At 56.1% G+C, this 10,115-nt stretch overlaps 1 long non-coding RNA gene across 3 annotated transcripts; it reads left to right on the top strand.

Annotated features, from left to right (window-relative positions):
• Positions 1 to 2,540: 2,540 nt before the first annotated feature.
• Positions 2,541 to 8,230, top strand: LOC140618593 (uncharacterized). 3 transcript variants are annotated; one of them, XR_012018669.1, is made up of 4 exons: positions 2,872 to 4,848; positions 5,046 to 5,300; positions 6,162 to 7,037; positions 8,107 to 8,230. It is a non-coding gene; the product is annotated as an uncharacterized lncRNA (long non-coding RNA). The 3 variants fall into 3 exon arrangements; XR_012018667.1 differs by lacking the exons at positions 6,162 to 7,037; positions 8,107 to 8,230 and adding an exon at positions 2,541 to 2,803 and having other exon boundaries at positions 4,753 to 4,848; positions 5,046 to 6,155; XR_012018668.1 differs by having other exon boundaries at positions 4,718 to 4,848; positions 6,162 to 8,230.
• The last annotated feature ends 1,885 nt before the right edge of the window (positions 8,231 to 10,115 follow it).

Below are 10,115 nucleotides of genomic sequence, written 5' to 3'. Positions count from 1 at the left end.
GAGGCCTGCTAATCCAACTGCTTAATTTGCTCAAAATGGGAGCCCAGAGAGTTAGATGACTCACCCAAGGTCACCCAGAGAGTTCATTGCAGACCCTCAGTCAGAATTCAGGTCTTCTGATTTCCTAGTAAGAGCCTCTTTCTTTTCTTTTCTTTTTTCTTTCTTTCTTTCTTTCTTTCTTTCTTTCTTTCTTTCTTTCTTTCTTTCTTTCTTTCTTTCTTTCTTTCTTTCTCTTTTCTTTCTTTCTTCCTAAGATTTTATTTATTTACTCATGAGAGACAGAATGAGAGAGAGAGAGGCAGAGGCAGAGTGAGAAGCAGGCTCCATGCAGGGAGCCCTACGTGGGACTCGACCTGGGTCTCCAGGATCACGTTCTGGCCTGAAGGCAGTGCTAAACCACTGAGCCACCCAGGCTGCCCTCAGGCACCTCTTCCACCAAGAATCCTGTCTCCTCCTGCCTCAGGCCAAATTCTCCACTCCACCAAATCTAACTTAGGCATGTGCACAGTCCTCTACCTAGCAAATCCTAACTTTGGGAACATATATCGTAGAGACAAAAGCCCCCAGGACAAGGATATGTATCCATAGGTATTTATTGCAGTGGTGGCCATAGTGAGTTGACTACAGGTGATCCTAGAATCTGAAGACCACCTGACCAAGGTGTAGCAGATTTACAGTATGGAATGTTAGCTATTTCAGAATTGAGTTGGAACCTACCTTGATATGGTTTTGGTAAAAAAAAAAGTAACTAATAAAGCAAACTGATGAATAGAAAGAGGCCCGCCCGTAGGCAGAGATCTCAATACCCACACAGAAGTCATCGAGGGATTTCTCAACTAAGAGGTTCAGGAGGGAGGTTTTCAGGCCCCTGGGAGCTGGGAATGGAGCTACCAGAGTCTTCAAGGACCAAGAGGGACCCAGTTTGAGGACTCTACTGTGCTTTGCTTGGGCTGTGGGAGAGGCAGGGTAGGCATGAGGCAGTGGGGTCCTTGGGCTGCCTGCTTCCTTCTGGACAGGGTGGACAGCTAGCCGGGAAAGGCCACAGACAAGAGGAACTTCAGGTGTGAATAAGAGAAGGCATTATCCTCTGTGATATGCATGTGCTGACCTGTGGGGCAGTGCTCAGCAACAGGGTGCTGGCACTTAAGAGGTGACTTCGGTGGCACAGTGATGGGATGGATGTTCAGTGGGTGGGAGCTGGGGGTCCCAGATCCCCACAGCACCCAGGACAGTCCGACAGTCCCACATCTCACAGAACTGTTTTGAGTCCTGCATCAGTTTCAAATGTCCCAATGGAGATTCATGTCAGTGAACCTTCTTCACAGTGATCTGAGGCTCAAAGAGAAGATCCATTTTATGTGGAAATCATAGTAGTAATGGTTTTTGCACTGTTTTCATACTCACTGAGTTTCCTGGGATGTCAACTGCGATGTAAATCAAGGGTAGCTTGTTTTTTGCTTTGTTCGGAAAATCTGCGAGTGCTGGTTCACCTCCTGGAACCTTCAGGTCTTGGGCACCAATGTGTTCAGTGGCATTTGAAAGCCCAACTCAACACCCTTTATACCAGCCTGCAGTTACAGCTTAACCAGTTCAGAGCGTCGTCACTGCCAGACCACTTGCACATTGAGGTATGCATTGTTTTATTGCAAATGACTGTACATACATTATTTGTCTTATATTTCTCTTTATATTGTAGTTAAACCATTAAATTGAATTTTAAAAGATATTTAGGTGACTTATATCATCTGTGAATATTATTTCAAGATACCCAAGTGGAAATTATAAAAAATTTGTTAAAAAAAAAGGGGGGCACCAGGTCTGATAGAGTTGAGAAACACAAGTCTGAACAGAATTAGCGACGTCTCCTCTTTCCCCAGGGAACCTGAAGCCTCATTGAGAGACACTTCTGAGTTTTTTGTTAATTCGAGCCAGATTTTGACCACAAAAGAGGATCTTTTCTCTCCTTCTTAAACATCAAGGCTTCCTTTGCCAAGATCCCCCTTCATGGGTCTGCTGGAGACCAGCATAATTTTGATCCTTACATCTCCCGGCCCGTGTCAATTCTCCTGGAATTATTTCTACCAGCACAAGTGCGGCTGTTTGGCTCCAAGTTCACGGCAGACACAGCTGAAGCTTCTGTCAAATTTAGGTCATTGCCTGGTGGGTAAATAATTTGTCCCTCCGTAGGAGACAGATCGATAATCAACAAACACACATTTAGGGGGAAAAAAGGGCAGAAACGCTTAGTCATGCAAATCAGGGCGAGGAGAGGGTAAAGAAAGGGCCTCATTTGCATGCAGCAGCTCCAGCAGGGTCCTGGCCCACCAGCCCCTGTCTACGGAAACCCTTGGCCCAGAGCTGCAAACACCCGAGCACATTATTGCACGTTAATAAAGGTTTGTCCCGAGTGGAGTAAACAGCAGCGGTTCCCAGGACGCCAAGAAACAGCAAACTCTCCAGAGGTTCACTGGGTCATTAGCTGTGGCACAATACGGGTCAGGCTGGATGTAATGTTGTTCCCTTCAGCGAGGGGCTCCAATAGGGCCACCGGTTCTCACAGTGGGGGACAGTGACTGGGTTGCAAGTTGAGGTCTCCTGGATACCAGGCCCAGGGCCCTCATTAGGATTCATGGCGCCTCTGACATCACTGGTGCTTTTGTGATGCAAACCTCCACGTTGTCTAAGCGCAGGAGGGGCCCCTGGATCTGTGTGTCCCTGTTACTGTGCACGCCCACGAAATGGGACACTCAGATGCGCCCACGCAGGACTAAATGAATAACTGGCTAAAACGCCTTCCATTCCTGTAAGTAGTGGTTAGATGGTTTCCCTGAAGGCGGCTCCTTATGCAGCCGAGTTCTTTAAGTGCACGGATATTTGGGAAATTGTAGGGATGAAGTCAAACAAATCCGAGCGTTCTAATTCTGCGTTCTGCATATGTTCTGTCTTTACATTCTGCTTGGAGAGCGTAAGAACCCAACAGACAGAGGGGGAGGCTCGCGGGCGGACGTCGCGTGGGCAGAGCCAGAAGGAACCGCAGGGAGGGAAGCCCGGTCGGCGTCACCCCCGCGGCGCAGGGAAGCCCGGCACGGGATGCTGCCCGGGTCTGGACGTTTGGAAGCAGGTGTTCCCCGTGACAATCCCGCTTCCTGCTCCTCATTCGGAGGTGCCCCGACCAGATGGCAGAGGCCCGATGAGGGCAGAAGGCAGGGACAGCAGGGCTCGCCTCCCACGCCCCAGCGCCCTCCCCACCTGCCCCGCAGGCCCTTCCTGCCCGGCCGGAGCTCTCTCTGCCCCAGAACATGCCTGAGGACTCGAGATGTTCCCAGCTTCACAGGCCCCGGGGGCACGTGGAGGCCTGTCCACCCCCTCCCTCAGCCCCCTTCCCCTGGACTCACCCACCTGCCTTCTGTGCCATAGACGCGTCACCTTCGTCCCGACCCAGGCCCTCCTCCGGGCTGTCCCCAGCTCCTTGCACAGCTGCCCCTTCTCACCTTCCAGGGCTCTGTCAGTGTCACGTCCGCAGGGGGCCCCGACTCCCTGGTTTACAGTCATCCCCTCCACCCAGGCCCCTCCCAGCAGGCCTCTGTTTTCCCTTCTGGGTACCACTCACCACCATCAGAAGTGACCCCGAGGGCATGTTTCCTTGGCGTCATCTCCCTCGCCTTCCCTCTTGAGTGTGAGCTCCAAGGCCTCAGGAACCCACCTGTCCTGCTAAGCCCCATGTGCCCTGCACCTGCTGCAGCACCTTGCCCAGAAGCACTGGCTGGTAGTGACTGGGGGACAGCTCAGCGACTGAGCGTGGCGTCCGGAGTCCTGGGCTCGGGTCCCACAGGCTGTTTACTGGCCCCCTGACTGTGGGGCAGGGACACCTCCCGTCCGGGTGCAGGCTTCCTCCTCTGAGAAGTGGGTTGATGCCACAACACTTGTCTTGTACGACTGTTGGGAGGTGCAGAGACAGGAGACCTGCTGACCTGAGAGCCGAGGGGATGGGAGTGGCCCTGTCACAGTGGCTGCACACCTGGGCAGAGGTCAGGGCTCAGGCTAAGGCATCCCGGTGTGTGTGTGCAAGTGAGTGTGTGTGCCAGGTGTGTGCATGTCTGTGTGTGTGTGTGCACACTGAACATTAATGCCGATGGCTCTCTCCCTATGAACAGCCTTCAATACTACATCCTAGCATCTGCTCTAAATGTTTCATGCTAATTAACTCGCTTAATTCTCACAACCATACCTGCCTGTGATTGTTACCATCTCCGTTTTATAGGTAAGGAAACTGAGGCACAGAGAGGCTAAGTTATCTTGCTGTGGTCACGCAGCCAGCAACTGAAGGGGAGAGTGTGTCCGAGCGGGGACGGAGTGCTGGCTTCTGCACAGGCATGGGTCCCAGCTGGAAGCAGGCAATGAAGTGGCTTGACCCTCCACGGGGCAACATTTGTTCTAGTTCCCTTGAACTTGGCAAGGCCTAGGTGACTTTGTGGTGAGATAATTTATCTCGCCAAGGGTCTGTACAGAAACATCTAGCTGCCTCCCCATGTCCCTTCTCCCATCTTTTATAGAGACAGAGCCTTCAGATCCTCAATGGGACACAGGGCTGCTAGGATAGAGTGCAGCTTCTCCCCTATTCCTCAGACTGGGGTGGCGTGGGACTAAGTTTTGGCCAACAGGTTGGGAAGAGAACACGGGAGTCTGACTTCCAGGTTTAAGGTGAGAGTCTTCTCCTTCCTTCTTTCCCCTTTCCCACGGGCTGGAATTTAGACCAGGTGGCTTGGCCACCTGGATGAACACAACACCCCAGGAAGAGTAGGACAAGAAGAGGGGCAAGGCTTGGTCCCCAACTCCTTGGAGTTTCAGGTAGGGGTGGAGGAAGGTGGTGTGGAGGGTGGGCAGGGCTCTGTACCGGGTCGTGTGTTTGGTCTCCACACCTCCTCTGTCGTCAGGAGTGGAGGCGCTCCTCTCTCCTCCCACACGACCTCCCCTGCCGCCCGCCCCAGGGTGACAGCCCCAGGATGGGAGCCTGTCCTCCAACCACCCACTGTCCTGCTCCACAGGAGTGACCAGCCCGCAGCCCGCGGCCTGAGAGACCCAGAAGAGCCCCGGGGGTCCCCTGTCCCTTCCCTGGCTGTGCTCTGAAGTCACACCAGCCACATGTCCCGGGCCCTGTCATGATCCGTCGTGGATGGTTACCACCCTGGGCCGTGCAGATGCAGAGCATCTCCATCATCGTAGACGGTTTCCTGGGACGACACTGGCTGCACAGACAAGGTCCTGAATCCAGCAAGTCATCAGGGGGACAGAGGCGCCAGGCAAGGAGGAAATGACACATAGGGAGCTTTGCCCAAAGGTCCCCCCTCCCTCATGCACTTGATCCTTCATTCACTCACCTCCTTCATTTCACGTCTATCGAGCTCCTTCCAGGCCCCGACCACTGACTGTCCTGGCCTCAGGGAAACAAAAGAGAATGAGGCAGACGCAGCCCCCGACCTCGGGGAGCTCATGGTCTCGTCCAGGGAGGCAAACAAGAGAGAAGGAGGCGAATAAATCAGCAAAACAAGACAATTTCAGAAAACAGCAAATGCCACCAGCAAAGCAGTGTAGGGTGACCTTGTGGGGACTCAGTGCCTGTAGGGTGAAGCCGGGGTTTGGTTTAGGGAAACATATCATCTCCGGGCAACCCAATATCACAGGCCGGGGGTGATGTCAGACCCTCAAACGGGTGAGGAGTGAGATGCTCCAGGGACCACCTCCTGAAAGGCGGGAGGACCTGGGGCCGGGGCACCCCTGAGCTCTGGGCATTAGGACGTGGCCCCAACCCCGGGCCTGGAGGTGCACCGGGGTCCCCGGAAAGCAGAGGGGACATGAAATGCAGCAGTGGCCCAGGCCGCCTGCGGAGCTTATTCCGAGGATGGATCAGAGAGGCTGTCAGGAAGGCCCTGGCTGGCCCTGGCCCCAAGGCTGCCCGGTGTGGGGGTCGTTCTAGTGTCCAGCTCTGGAGGCACTGGCGTCCTTCCCCTTGAAGCCTCTGTGCACACACTGTCCCCGGGCCCTCGAGACACGTTGTCCCATCCAGGAGGCAGGGGCCCCCGCTCAGCAGAGGCGCCCAGAGCCTGGCTCCTGGGAGCTCCGGGGATAGGGCTGTTGGCTGTCACTGCCCCTATAATTCCCAGGACAAAGCTCGTGGGGACCTGGACGCTGGGAGGCAGGAAGGGGACCTGGGAAGCAGCTGCGACAACAGTCTGACCTCAGTAAGGAGAGCCAGGCAGCTGTTTGCCTTGAAACCCTCGGAAATGAAGGTGCCAGCGATCTGCTCTGCAGCAAGAACTTTCCATCTCTGCATGTGCGAGGCATAATTATGTCATTTGGGTTCTCAAACAGACCAAACTGTGTCCTCCTGGCAGAAAGTGAGCAAAACCAACCCCGGTTACGGTTCCCTGACAGCTCAGTGGATTCAGCCAAAGAAAATGACCCTGCACGGCAGCGGGTGAGGCCACACAGGAGGATTGTGAGAAATAACTCAGCAGGTGTAAACGTTCCCTGCGTTTCTGGGCAGGCTGGAAGGTTCCAAGGGGCCAGGGAAGTTGCTGCCCCCAACCGAACCCTCTGCTGGATTGTCCTGGTGACGGGACCTGAGACCCGACTCAGGCGTCTCAGGCCGAGGGCATCGATGGGCTCACGCACTGGTGCTTGGTCTTCAGGCAGAGCTGGGTCTGGGTGCTCGGATGCCACGCCCTGGGCTCAGCTGTCTCCCGTGTCCCCGTGGCGCTGGGTCCCCTTCAGGCTGCAGTCAGGGCCGGGCACCTGCAGGTGCTCTGTGCGCAGCTCCAACCACCCACGGTTCCAGCTCCAGCCACGCACTCGCGCAGGTCCAAGTCCAGGGACGGGAGCGCGATGGCACAAGAGCCCCAGAGTCACTGATGAAGCAGCGTAGGTCCCTCCTGTCACTGAGCCGACTGCTGGGCAGTGGTGGCTTGTGTGGCCCCTTCCCCCGCAGGGCCTGGAGTTTGGGGTCAGCTCACCCCCAACACATGGATTGAGGTAGGAAGGTGAGTTCTCAAATGACAGGCAGGTTCTGTTGACACCAGAAGGGGAAGCAGATGCGGGAGAGGACAGGGGGGTGTTCATCCCAGGAAGGGAGCGTGGGGGGGACACACCACATGGCCAGGGAACCTCGAAGGAATCAGGTGGTTGGTGCGGAAGACGTTCCACAAGCTCTGGATTTATTTCTGAATGCTTCAGCCCACCTGGGAATTTGTAACTGTGAACGTGGTCACCGAATGTGGGGTGACGGCTACCTTCTGTCTCCATCAGAGAGCGAGGGAGTTTGGGGACCCCTGTGAAACCAGGCCCCCGTGAGCGGGTGCAGCACTTTGGTCCCCAGGGGCCAGTTGTGCAGGCTTCTCCCCCAGGGCCCTGCTCCCTCTGAGCCTTGGAAACCAGCTTGGGGAGCCTGACCAGTGGTGGTTGGCCTTACTCCTGAGGGACAGGTCTGGGGCTGGTGGGGGGGCTGCATGATGTCACCAAGGGGCACTCTTGCCATGTGGACCTCCGTCCTCAGCCTGTGCCCTCCCTCGGGGTCTCTTGTGGCTGCAGGTGCCCCTGCTTCTTAGGGAAAAGGGAGGGGAGGAGAGAGGGGAAGGGAAAAGGGGGAGGAGACTGAAAGAGGAAAACTGCTTTCCTAGAACCAACCCCCCTCCACCAGGATAGAGGAGGAAGAGGGAGAGGGGCTGGAGAAGGGAGGAGGGGGAGAAGGGAGAGACTGAAAGGACTGAAAGAGGAGAACAGGGATTTCCTAGAGCCCCCACCCAGGAGGGAGGAGGAGGAGGGGGAGGAGGGAGAGACTGAAGGAGGAGACCAGGGCTTTCCCAGAGCCCCCAGCAGCTGCCTGTTCCCGTCATGGCCCGGCCCGTGTCCCAGGGGCACAGAGGTGGAGGCTGGATAAGGTTTAGGGGACTCGTGCCCATCGGGGCCGGGAGCGAGAAGGAAGGGCAGGCCCAGGGCGGACACCTGGCGTGTGCGTCACCGGCCAGAGAACAGGCTCAGAGACTTGCGTTTGTGCGCAAAGGACACGCGCAGCTGCTTTCGGTCAAAGGCACATAATTCACATCTTCGCAGACACAGACGCAAATTCCTGCTCTTGAGTAATGAAGGCGACCGAACCGCACGCTTCTGCCTGCAAATATTCCACGCGGCCCCGGCCGCCCCGGGAGCCGTCCCGGGGTTCAGCCTCAGCAGAGATGCCCCGAGCCCGGCCGCCCGGGCGCACGCGGGCTGGGCCGTGGCCTCCGCGGAAGGCGGCAGGTGGGGCAGCTCCTCGCTGCCCGGGAGCCCCGCTTCGGCCTGCAGCCCCGGCCTGGACGCGGGCCCGGGGGGAAAGCCCAGCTCTCCACGGAGCCACAGCGGCCCATTATTTCTGCTCGAAAACAGCCCTGGATCCCCGGCAGAGAGCAGAGAGCAGGGGTGACAGGCCCGGCTGTCGTGCTCAGCTCTGCATGAAATCGCCATCGGCCGCTTGACTTCTGTCACGAGCAGGCCGGTGGCTTCCGGTGGGTGTGAATGGACCCCTGGCCGCGTGCGGGACCTGCCGGAGGCCTCGGGGTCCTGTCTGCCGAAGAAGCGGGAATCCCTACAGTCACGGCTCGTGCCCACGTGAAACGCCCTGTTGTCGCCCAGGAACTTGCAGATGAGCCAAAACGACTGTGCTCACTCCTGGTCTGCGTCTTGCCGGAGCCTGTGATCCGTCCTCAAGTAAGTAGCAACCTCGAAAAAATAAACTGAGCACATTTAAACAATTACAGAGATTTTCCGCCAGAAATATAATGGACCGCCCATCCCCCAGACTCCACGGTTAGCAGGATGTGCCCCATTCCCTCCAGCTGCCTCCCCTCTTTCTACCAAAGTATTTCAAAGCTGATCCCAGACGCCACGTGGATTTTTAAGACATAACTGTGCTGTCGCATCACCGATCCCGCGCAGATTGCTCTGTCTCACAGACGTTTTCTCCTCACCGCTTCCCCAGAGTCAGGACTCGAACCAGAGCCCCAGCATTTGGTCAAGTCTCTACAGGCTCTTGGTGGAATGTGATCTGCTCCCTTTTATTTGGTAGCTCATGTCACTGCCTTGTGGGATTCCCAGGATCAGTGGCCCCACGGGGCCCCACGGTCTGGATTCGTTGATCTGGGGCCTCACATTTCGATTCCTCCACCTGGAAGGAGAAGTGGGTGCCCCTGAGCCACCTCGGGAAGGGTCGTGGTGTCCAATAAACCCCGCCTGGGCTGCTGGAGCCCAAAGGAGCCAGCTTCCCCAGCTGCTGTAGGACGTGTCTGCCTGTGTTTTAAGGACGTTTCCTGGATTATTGTTGAACAGCACAGTAGGCGTTTGCTCCCCAGCATCACCACCTCATTTGGTGTCGGCTCTGTTCCTTCATTCTACAGGTGAGGACTGAGGCTCAGGGAAGAGAAATTTGCTCAAGGTCACTTGTCCTGTAGACCTGGGGATCAGCCTGTTCCCCCGTTTCCATGATTGTCCCCCTGTGGGTTCCACCCAGCAATCAGCTCTGCTGCACCTGCTCCATATAAACCCCTCCAGTTGCTTCCCACCATTTTTCTCATGAACCCCAGGGTCTCGCCTTGGCCCTGGAGGCCCGTCCCCCACTTCCTGCCTCTCTGCACCCTGCTGTCCCCCACAGCCCCAGTCCTGGGCCTCCTCCCTTTTCTTCGTCCATCTCAGACCTACTTCTGGGCCTTTGCATGTGCTGCGCCCTTTGCCTGGAACGCTCTCCTCACTGCCTCTGCCTTGGCTGGAACTTCTGTGTTCATCTGGGCTCCTAGTCACCCCTCCAGAGAAGCCGTCCCTGGCTTCCCTGTCCAACGTGTCTCATGTGGTCTCCAGGCCCTGCCTTCTTTCAACTCTCGGTGTACTTCAATAGAGCAGCATGTCCTCTTTATCAACCTTGTTTTCTTTGTGGTCACTCACTGTGTCTCCTTTAAAAAGCATCACCCTCTGAGGTGAAGGACCAAGTGGGTCCTGCTCAGGGCTATATTTTGGGGCTTGGAGCAGTGCCTGGTGCAGTATTTGCTCCAAAAATGGTTAAGTAGGTGATCAAAACAGAGACTGGCCTTAGA

This window comes from Canis lupus, chromosome 26 (assembly GCF_048164855.1).
Source record: "Canis lupus baileyi chromosome 26, mCanLup2.hap1, whole genome shotgun sequence".
NCBI lineage: Eukaryota > Metazoa > Chordata > Mammalia > Carnivora > Canidae > Canis > Canis lupus.
The sequence above is the reverse complement of the archived record's forward strand: the minus strand, read 5'-3'. Positions and strand labels throughout refer to the sequence as shown.